This window comes from Mercenaria mercenaria, chromosome 10 (assembly GCF_021730395.1).
Source record: "Mercenaria mercenaria strain notata chromosome 10, MADL_Memer_1, whole genome shotgun sequence".
In the NCBI taxonomy this organism is placed as follows: Eukaryota; Metazoa; Mollusca; class Bivalvia; order Venerida; family Veneridae; genus Mercenaria; species Mercenaria mercenaria.
Genome location: NC_069370.1, coordinates 45,789,286 through 45,801,377, shown reverse-complemented (window position 1 = coordinate 45,801,377; position 12,092 = coordinate 45,789,286). Strand labels below are relative to the sequence as shown.

Below are 12,092 nucleotides of genomic sequence, written 5' to 3'. Positions count from 1 at the left end.
TGGATTTAACATCGCAACGACACATGATAGGTCATATGGCGACTTCCCAGCTTTAATGGTGGAGGAAGACCCCAGGTGCCCCTCCGTGCATTATTTCATCACGAGCGGGCACCTGGGTAGAACCACCGACCTTCCGTAAGCCAGCTGGATGGCTTCCTATACCATTTATACCATTGTATTGTAATACAGGTACTTTTTGTCAATTGGATAGGCCAAAGAAGTATAATATACACAGAATGGCAACAGGAAATAATCTCGCGTAAGCTTGTGTCAGCATATTATCTTACTGAAGCATTTGCTGACTTGATCAAACGTGATAAAATATTACACTGGTGATACGACCGAGACGTAATAAACAGAATTGGGTCCAATTTTCCAACGACAACTGTTGATTTCACGCATTTCCAATCAAAATTCATTCCTTCCCCATGTACAAGAATACTAATAACATTAAAAAGCACCATTATCATTATAAACAAACGATCCGATAACAAATTTTTAAATTTTTATCCTTCTGCTGTCTATTTCATACACCGGTAAAACAAGATCTCACTCAGTTCCCACATGATGCTGGCAAGAATTGCTCCACATGCCTTTCAAGTTGCCGATCTATTTATTTTTATAGATCTTTAGATAGGCACACCAATTTCCATGATTTAAATCTAAATGCAAAAAATTATCAACCTATCCTCTTTCACCTAAAATCTGCTATACCCTAAAGCACTGTGCTAAAAATAATTGTAACATACTGTTCCTCTATATGCCACCCTTGGCAAAAATCCCTCACATACGAAAATGAACATGTACAACAATCTGCAGCTCAAAAATGTTTTTAAGACCTCTATATTCAAGGCCATGGACTCCTTCATACCTAAGAAACAGTTAAAGAAGAAATCAGATATACCATGGATGAACACGGATATTAAACGAATGATCCAGAAAAAAACATAGACTTTATAACAGATCGAGGAAAAACGACAACCCTGACATCAAAGAACAATTCAAAGATCTCCGAAGAAAGGTACAAAACAAGATACACTCTGGATACCACAACTATTTGAATAACCTACTTGATCCTGAAACCGATACCACTTCCAAGACCTTCTGGAGATACATCAAAGCCAGAAAGCAAGATACCATGAATATAGGGACCCTGAAAGCATTGATAAATGGGAAAATAGCAGACACACCAAGAGAGAAAGCTGACATGTTGAATGAGCAGTTCACCTCTGTATTCACATGGGAAACCAGCGCCACAACACCTGATAAAGGCAACTCACCATATTGTCCAATAGAAAAACATACATGTAACCATCAAAGGGGCGGAGAAATGTATTAAATGTCTCAATGAAAAGAAAGCAACTGGACCTGACAAAATTCCTATCTCCATCCTTAAGAAGAATTCTGATGTCATAGCCCCAGTACTCGCTGCAATCTATCAGCAATCCATAGACTCTGGAGAAGTACCATCAGATTGGAAGGATGCGAACGTTGTGCCCATCTTTAAGAAGGGCGACCGCAGTAACCAGAAAACTATCACCCAGTTTCACTGACAGCTGTGGCTTCCAAGATGATGGAACACATTGTAGTTTCTCAGATTATGAACCACCTTTATGACCAGAACATCCTCCATGAGAATCAGCATGGATTCAGAGCCAGGCGATCATGCGAGTCTCAACTGATTATGACAACCGACGATATAGTCAAACACCTCGACAATAAACACCAAGTCGACATGGCCATTCTAGATTTCTCAAAAGCGTTTGACAAGGTCTCACACTCATACCTATCAGAGAAGCTTAGATACTATGGCATCCAGGGTAGCACACGGAGGTGGATAGACTCGTTCCTAGCTGACCGCTTCCAGCAGGTGGTGGTGGACAATGCCTCATCAGACAGGACACGTGTAACATCTGGTGTTCCTCAAGGATCGGTACTTGGCCCAACTCTGTTTCTTCTTTATATTAATGACATCGCTAACAACATTTCATCAACTATTAGACTTTTTGCAGATGATTGTGTAATATAATATATATTGACCCATATGGAGTACCGAAGACAATCTTCTTCTACAAAAGGGCCTCGAACGTCTTGTGCAGTGGGGAGATACATGGTGCATGGAGTTTAACGTCAAGAAGTGTGCGATCATGCAATTCACTACAACATACAGGAAGAGCCATTATAACTATCATATGAAAGGTCAACAACTTGAATCAGTTCAACACCATCCGTATTTAGGCCAGAGTTTTTTAATAACTTGGGTTACGGGAGATTTTCCAAAAGTGAGCATTAGGAGGAGGGAATAAAAATAAAAATAAAGTAGGAAAATGTTAGCATCGGGAAAAAAAATAAAAATAAAATAAAAAAAAAACACAAAAAATTTTATTTTGTAAAAAGTGCCATTGGGTTAAAAAAAAATGTTGTTTCAGGCATATGTGGATTCACAACACAGTCTAGATAAATCAGACAAGTATTTTCCCAATTTGAAGCATTTTATTCCCACTTTCTTTATTAAAGCCTCCATGTTGTATGTTATATTATGTTGTAGAAACTATTAAATACTTGAAATTTTTTGCATGTTGCTTGCCTGCTTTAAACATATATATAGCTTGCTAATAAATAGAGACTAAACATGCCTGGCATTGTATTCTGTTTCTGGTGTTGGTGTGATTATATATAGTGTAGTGTAGTATTGTTGTCACATCCTATGCATATTGTGTTTCTGACCTTTTTAACCCTTAGCACGCTAAGTTTCTAAAATGGACAGGTCCATCATTCAATTTGGGCAATACCATTTATCATTCGAAGGGGTGTTCACTCAAAATGTACTGACTGAATAGCGAACAGTGCAGACCATGATCAGTCTGCACAGATGTGCAGGCTGATCTAGGTCTGCACTGGTCGCAAAGGCAAAACCAATCGGTTGTACCATTGTAAGGGTTAATTAAGGAAGACGGAAATAGCTTTTCACTTTTTTCTTTTATGATTTCTCCATTTTTCATTTATGCTCCGACATGGGCCATTTTACACAATACATGCCACACAGTTCCAAGCCTGTTAAGTGTGAGGGGTCTCTTAAAAGTTACTGAACTCCATATCTGGCTACAACTTTGAAAGTAATTTGAGGTAGACTTTAAATTTTAAATTGCGAATTTTAAAAAACAATCAGTAAAGATACTACATTCAAACTTACACATACTTTTTCTTTAATAGTTCAAGATTTTGTAATATTACTCAGTTTCAAATGTTTTAAAATATTAAAAGTAATTGGTCCATACATGGAGTTCAGTACCCTTGCAGGGCTTCCATTATGATTCAATTTCATGGACTGCCTAACATTCAGATTTTGGAGTCCCTCTTAAATTTTCTTGGAGTCCTACATATTTTCACTTTGTACAGTTACCTTCAATACCATCAACATCATCATCACCATCATCATTACTATCATCACCATACTAATTGGTTCGGAACAGTGCATAAAGTAATAGAATTTAGAGAAAAGGATCACTAGATTGATTAGAAAACATCTTATTTAACAAAAATTTTTTTACTGTTTTTTAAATTTATAGCAACAGTCAGCATTTTATTAAAATCACCAGACTTACTGTTGTTCAGCTACAAAACGAAAATCCACTTAAAACAAGAGTTGTCTCCATAGGATGACACATGCCCCCAATGGCACTTTAAATGAATAGTTATGGCCGATGTTGGAGTTTAGGACCTTTGACCTACGGGGCTGGGTCTTGTGCGCGACACGTCGTCTTACTGTGGTACACATTCATGCCAAGTTATTTGAAAATCCATCCATCGATGACAAAGATATGGACCGGACACGCCCGTCCCTAGATTTGCCACCTAATGCCACTCTTTGCCACTTATTTCCACGAAAAAAGGGTGACAATAGGTGGAAATAGGTGGCATTAGTTGGCGTTTGGTGTAATTCAACTCTTTTTCCACACAAGTGGTAAATTTGCCACCAAAAGCCACTTTATTTTGATGGCATTTAGATGGCATTAGGTGTAAACTTGAACATAGCTTTTCTTTATGGTGGCAAAAAGGTGGAAATTGGTGGAAAGTAGAACATAGTTTTTTTTCATGGTGGAAATTGAATGGTGTTTAGTGGAAAATAGGGACTTAGAAAATTTTCTTGGTGGCGAATAGGTGGAAAAAAACTTAGAAATTTTTGTGATGTTTGATTTAAAAGTGAACTGTAAGACATTGGATTACCCAGCATAAAAATCTTCACATGGCCTCAGGTTGGAATCAAGGTGTAATGGACACTAAACTTCAAACTTCAGGCCTAACTGACAAGGACCCTGACTTTGCTAAAACTCCACATTTACAACAGCTCTTAGAACACAAAATGCCGCCCCCTCCCTTGATGCATTCAATATCTGTACAAGAAACAGAAATCATTTGGTCACTGTGCACTGGACGTTTGATGCACTGACTTCCGATCAATAATTATGGGTCATTTACCAGTTTTAAGTGACTTCTCTATCAAATGTGATGTTAGACCAAAGCATTCTCTAGTTATTGGGCAAAAAACAAGTTCTAGTGTTCTGGGTCAATGTGGCCTAGACCTTTGACCAACTGACCTCAAAATCAATAGGGGTCGTCTGCTGGTAATGATCAACCTCCCTATTTAGTTTCATGATCCTAGGTCTAAGAGTTCTCAAATTAACATCCGTAAACAGCTTAACTGTTCCAGCTCACTGTGACCTTGACCTTTGACCTACTGAACATTGTTCTACATACCCAACGACTGACAGACTGAAAGATGGACTGACTGACATCTGCAAAACAGTATACCCAGGCTCCTTCTTCAAAGGATTTTCGCTAAAATGAAAATAAGTCTACGCTGACTCCAGCTGGACAAAACTTATATTCAGAGTGGTGCCCTTGCAAAAATGCAGTTGAAAATCCAAGGAATTCTTTGAAAATTCATTGGAAATCATTGCAGTAAAGTTCAAGGAATTTCTAAGAATTCTTTGCAAAAGTTTGGAAAGGTTTGATGGAAAAACATTGGAAAACATTGCTGGTATTGGCACAAATTTCCAATGAATTCCTATGAATTCCAATGAAATTTGTGATGAAAATTCAAATAATTTCAAAGAATTGCAACCTAGAAAAAGATAGGAAATCTTTGGAATTTCAATAAGGCCTGGCAATGAGGAAAAGATTGCAATTCATTGAAATTTTTACTATTGTACCTAAACAGATACAATATTAACTATGGAAAACTTTAGAATACCTTGAAATTCTAAAGAAATTCCAAGAAATCCAAAGAAAAAAAAGAAATACAAAATTATTTTAATATAATAATAATAATTTTAATTATTAATAATATTGTGACAGATCTGGGCTTCACAAAACACAAAAAGCATAAAATTCAAAAGGGAATAACACATCTGTCAGCAGCTTTTACATCTATGGTTAAGAATAATAAAAATTCACTTAGCTTAAACTTAAAAATTAAACTAAAAGATATATTAAATATAAAAATTATTTGGTGGAAAGTTATGAATACAACAAAATCATTTTTGGAGTATTGTAGGCTCAATATAAGGTGGCATCAGAATGTCTCTTTGCTTTTCCAAAACCATCACCTGGGTCAGGAACTTCATTCCAGCCATTTCTGAAAATGATATAACATATAATATAGAAACAAATTATATTATTAATTGTGATTAAAATATAATTTTAGACAATACAATATTACCTTGTACAGTGCTCCAGCTAGGATTAAAAAAGGGCAGGGTGCTGGCACTGAAAAGGGCACTTCTGGGGTGGTGGTCGGTCCGGGATTGTGCTCCCCCGGGAAAAAAATATAACTGGTCCATGCATACAGTGCATTTTAACATACTTTAGGCATGGAATTTGGCATAATTTAGGCATGTTTTTTGGCACACTTTAGGTATGGTCTTTTAATAGGCTATGTCTGTCATCTCTAATGCACCTATTTATTAACTAAAAATTCTGCTGTTTGTATTTTACTTAGCACTGATTTTCAACTTGTAACATTTCTTTGTAATTGCATACTGAATAACAATATCTATGTGTTTATGCCTATTTTACTTGCTACAATTTCAGTACACATCTTCTCCATGTAGGCTACTTGATATTTATAAATTTATACCTGCAACATATTATATACAGAAAATAAAGTTTAAACTTCCACTTAAATAAATGAAATCAGGCAAAGTTTTTAACTTACAACAGTCTAAAAGCAAGTTTAGCACTTGTAATAGACATATTCCGGGTATCCAAAATCTTATATCCGGATATGGTTACACTTTTTTCTAAAAGTCGTCGCATGTCCAGTTTAAACAATATTTTTGAAAAAATATTATGATGCAAAGACAGTTTAACAGCATTTCACAGTATCTGACATTAAAGTGTACCCTGTCATTACATCTTAGTAAACTAATTTCAAAGAAATCTTCATGAAAAAACGGCAATTTCACAAAGCAGACGACAACTTACTTTCGATTTCAAAAACTTGTAAAACGATAAAATCAAAATATTTTCCTATTTAAATTTGATTGTGATCGATTTTTATTAATTACATATAAATGTCTGTTGTCTGGACTTAAGTTTCAGTTGTGTATAAAGGGGTATTTACGACTATATTACCGAAAACGAAAGTACACTTTGACAGGTGGCGCGAAATGATAATGATTTCAGACTGGTTTGCAAACTGTTTTAACACTAAGGTTCAATGATTTTAATGCTAGTGGAGCAGTCTTAAATATCATGGTCTGCCTCGGGCACAATTGACCTTACGCCAGTGTTGATTGACAGGTTCCAACTGACCAATCAGATAACAGAACTGATAAGCCTTGTTGTTAGCCGCCATTTTGTCCGTCAAACTTAGTGCCGGACTCGCCAGTCAATGAATATAAATGCCACCGAAAAATCGTCCAAAATGGTAAAAAGGTGACGTTACGACACTTTACATCAGACACAGGGAAGAGAGTGTAATACTAGAGCGCTTCCCTTTTCCAAATCCACTCTCAGACCTCGAATGTTGTCAACGATGTATCAGGCTCTGCGGACGTCCTCAAGAATAGTTGATCTTAAAAATCTTATAAGAGTGTTTAAAAGCAAAGCAATTCGACTTAGCACTCATTGTGTTATAACGTTTTAATTATTTCATTTAAATCAGTGTAAAATTCTATGACAATTAACTTTCTTATTTAACAAAAGTGCCTAGTATTCTTTATTCAATAGTAAAAATATTCCATCAGTTACCAGAGTAACTGGTATGCACTGATAAAACACAAGTATTTGATGTTCTATATTATTTGAATGGTAACGTGTCAATATTATGCCTTAATGTACCGGAAACATGATTTATGCATTTTTTAAGGTTTACATCAATCTCCCACTGGTGTATGTTAAGTCATACCTGGGTGATAATACAACAAATAATAAACATGATAAAAAACTATGATTAATATAAGACTATTTTAATGAGTCTAATCAATAATTTTCCAGGCGCTCAAAGTTTTGACTTAGCACTCGGTGTGTGCTTTCGTTCTAAATTTCATTTTAATAGACAGCGTAAACTTCGTCTAAAATTCCAGAAAAAATAGCATATTTCGTATAAAGAAGATATATTCTTAAACAAAAAATTATACATTCATTCTGTATACTTTATAAAGAAATTTGGTAGGCTCAAACATTGTTTTAAGCTGCGATGCGCCGGTATATGTCTTGAAATATGAGTGTGGACTACATCATCGCCTTGGACTATATCTTATTTATTTATCATTTACACGTTTTAATTCTAATAAGAGAACTTTCTTTACTTATACTTAAAACACATCATGTCTAAGTATTAGACATTTAATGCTATGTATCTGAATAATGTTGAACAATGACACGAGCATCTTAAATGAGTTCCGGTATTTCGAAATCTGACGTTTCTTAAATGACACAAGTGACATTTTTTACATGTAAATTACCTTATTTAATTTATCTAATTATTTTGAAATAGGATTCAGAATCCACAGTCTGATTTCAACCTTAATTAATAAAAATCAATGTTCTAGTCTGCTTAATATAGTCATACCCTACATGATTTCCGGGAGATCGAAATTTGACGTTTCTATAATGAAAAAGAAACGGACAATTAAAAAAACCCCACAAAATCAGCTATAATGGTTTCAGAGATTTCCGTCTTTTTTACGTGTTTTCCGCTCGGCCCCTTGCCTTGTTTGGTGCAGTTCCCGGCTTTTAACAACAACGTATCGTTGTTTTTTGTAGAATTTATGTTTCGCTACAGAACATCCACTTATTAACGATTGTGTTTTGCCTTTCCAGTTTAGAAATACGTGTGAATTGAGGTAGCGTACGCCGAAATCAACTAGAATGTCCGGCAAAATATTTCTGCCGTCGCCATTTGATTCCTTTGTTTGTCGGGCCTAGCATGAATTGTTCCCCCTGAAAACTGGTGGGCGTGGCTACAGGCTATCTGGCGTAAGGTCAATTACAGCAGGTAATATTGTTTAACTGTTTGCTAATTATGTCAATGCCCCCCGGCGTGAATCACTCGATAAAAAGGGGGCAATAAAGCAGTGTATTATAATCACAGAGGCAAAAAAGGGAAGTTTGGCTAAAAAAAAGAAATGAATGGTTGTAAAACGGGCAGGGTGCCTGGCGGGGCAACAGGGCGGAACGAATTTCGGAACGGGCGATGCGCCCTGCTGTAAATAGCTAGCTGGAGCACTGAGTCCTTGTATAATAGTATGTGAAATGAAAACTCTAAAGCCAGTTTTAATTTGTAGTTACCATTTAAACATTCTACATTGTATCAAAACCATTTAATTATTTATTGGACACTCAAATGAAAATATTGAGAGCACCGCCTGAGGGTATTATACTATCCCTCATCTGTGTAAGTGCTTGACCATACAATATATGCAAGTTTTTTTTAATCAGACAAGATTAAAAAGAAATCTTAGAACTTAGTACTGACAAAAAATTAATGTCATAAAATGTTGGTGTAATGATCAACCTGTCAGTGTGACGTTAATCCCAACAAAATAAATAAATTATCAGCCTTTTATAGTAATTTGTATAGTATAATTGTTTGCAAATTTTAACTTACAATTTAGTTGAAATATTCTGTAATTTATGTTTGATGGGATTTCTGTCTGTGATCTCACATCATCCTGTACATAGCATAGTCACTGAAGCCATCTGATTTCTCTGACTACATCAATTCATACATATGTGTTGAAGGCATACTTCTAATAACTATAGATATGCACACTCTTTCATCTGAAAATGTTTATAGACTTTGTTGTAAGTCAGAGGTTCAAAGTGATTTATCTATCATTTTAGTACTTATTACAAGAAATAAAGAATTGAAAAATGCAATAATTAAGTATTAAATAAACTGTTGCTTCAGAAGCATAATTATCTATCATTAACATACACCTGAAAAAGTTACCTGTAACCAGGTGAAAGTTCAATCTACTGAGATGAATAAAGTTCCTGTTTCAGTCTATTAATTCTAGACCTGTGACATATAGCTTTAAAACTTACATTTTACATTAGAAAGTTTGATGTTCTTACCTGATATCCCTCTAAAAACATTTTAGACTTTCAAGTTAGCTTTATTCCATTTGCCTCCAACAACATGAACAAAGAACTTCCTGTTTACATTCAAATTTTTGTATTCATGAGCGATTTTCTTTGGTACAATATAGTTACTGAAAGGAATACTAGAATTTTCTTAAAATATATATGTATACAGTTCATGGGAGAATTTATCCATTTATTTGCTCACAGAATTTGCAAAGATCACAGAAAAAAAAACCAGGCAGAAATATTGGGATTATTTTTTTGGGTACAGGTGTAAAACGGCTTCAGAAGCCTGTATTTTCATTGGTCGTTATCTTGATCAGAATGTCCAGGTGTTATCAGCTATCTCTGTGTGTTAACACATCAGTATACATTGAACAGCAGTATATAAATGACTGTAAAAGCTAGATAATTAATCATTGCCAATCATCAAAGGAATAGATTTATTCAGTTATGATGATGTAACATTATAAGCATAATTTCATTAACAATTTGTTGGACTCATGACATGACTTTTAATGCCTATTATCTGATGCTGTTGTTTGAGGTGTTCAATAACCAAGAAATAAATAGCTTATATAATGGGACATAATTTTATTATTTTCAATGATATATCTTGTTACATCAATTAATAAAATGATAGAATTCTAATTTACATCTTTTTATTACACAAAATGAAAACATTGACTTAAATTTTAATTTGTTAGATTGCTTGTTTCATTTCAATTAATTTGGATACCTATATGACCATTAAACTAAGAAAAGTAATTACAGTTGGAATTAAAACTTGCTTGTGAAATAATTGCAAAAGTGTGGACTTTCCCTTTTTGAAAGAATTTATAAGCTAAAACTAAAGTCCAAGTTATTCCAATATTTTCCAAATGCTAGAAACTCAGAACACAAAAGTCCAAGGATTTCCAAAGACATTGAAATCTGATTTGAGGGAGCAAAATATAAGTCCAAAGTAATCCATAGTTTTCTGCTTTGGAAAACATTGGATTTGTTTGGATTATTTTTTCAAAGTTTTCCATAGTATTCCAAAAGTATAATCCAAACAAATCTTAAGATTTTCAATGAATTCTTTGCTGCAATTTAAATTAAAAAATCTTACTAGGAAAACTTTGCATTATCTTAAGAAATCTAAGGAATTCTTTGGAATGAGGAAAACATTGGAATTTTTTTTGCAGGGGTATACAGAAACTCTGAATATTGATTATTTTGTGAGACAGATTATTTATTATTTATTGTATCTTTGTATTATATTCAATGTAAATATTAATAAGTCTCTTTTTCATTCAACAATTCTGAAAGACAGAAAAAGGTGGAAAATAGGTGGCAACTAGTGGAAATTGGCTGTACTGGCTGAATCTGAAAAGAACATTTTTGAATGTGTCTGCAGTGTATTATTTCTGCATGAGTGAAAGTTGGTTAAAGATAAGATTAATGATAGATCAAGTTACAAGCTCCCACACTAATGTATAGAAACAACCCCAGGTGGAATTTGGGTCAGTTAAGATTTATATATGCAAGGAAACATCAGGTCAGATGCAAAGAAATAGTTCTTGCCTTTTCTCTTCATTAATTGAAAAAGAGAAGTGTATATAAAAAGGATGTTTTTACAATAGCTTTTCAACCTAAGAATTTGACACCTATAGCTGACCAAAAAAGTGTATGTGTGGGATCAATTTATCTGTGTAGTAATACCAAAATTTGAAATCTGGCATTTGATGAGTCAGTCAGGGAGAAAATGGAAACACATCATGAGAGGTAACAATATTATATTGTTTATCTTTTAAATTATTACTGTCTTAAACATTGTCTTACTTACTTACTTTTAACAAATACTTGAATTTGAAACAGCATTTACAAAACTGCTTGAAATTAAAATCAACAAATCTCCTTTTATGTCTTAGGAAGTTTGGCAGATAGATAAATCCCAGATATATTTTCTGGAATATAGCTCAATCATGTTTACAACACTGCTTGTAAAATTGTATCATTTTGTAATTATTTACATTATTGATTAGCACTTAGTATACAATATTTTCTTTATACTGTTCATACCAGGAACCTTCTGTGAAAAAAGTGCAGCTTTGTGATATGATCTGCCTGCTTGACTGTATATACCTGAGCAGCATACAGCTTATTACTGCATAAAAGAAACATCAAGATAATTCTGAATCAGGTAAATATTTTATGTTTTTATAAAAGCTAATGTTTAAATAGCTCTTAATTTTTAAAGAAGTACATCAATTAATAGAATTTCTTGGCATATTATATGACAAATATTAATTATAAATGTGATAAAAAACCCAATTGCTATTATGATCTTTTGCCAAAGGCAGAGGGATATTATTTTTGGCGTTTTCCTATCTGTTTCATATGTCTGTCAGATTAATTGAAAATGCTTGTAACTGGAAAAATATTATAGTAGCTTTGTCAATAGAATCACTAAACCTCATGTAATTATTACAAACTCATTAACACTGCTCAATTAT

General features: G+C 34.0%; 1 protein-coding gene and 1 long non-coding RNA gene across 4 annotated transcripts in view; both read right to left on the bottom strand.

Annotated features, from left to right (window-relative positions):
• Positions 1-12,092, bottom strand: part of LOC123561722 (uncharacterized) — a 42,278-nt gene that overhangs the window by 26,180 nt on the left and 4,006 nt on the right. The window lies entirely within an intron of this gene.
• Positions 5,355-10,116, bottom strand: LOC123538341 (uncharacterized). The gene is made up of 3 exons (XR_008372751.1): positions 9,586-10,116; positions 9,116-9,288; positions 5,355-5,638 (listed from the first exon to the last, which is right to left on the bottom strand). It is a non-coding gene; the product is annotated as an uncharacterized LOC123538341 (long non-coding RNA).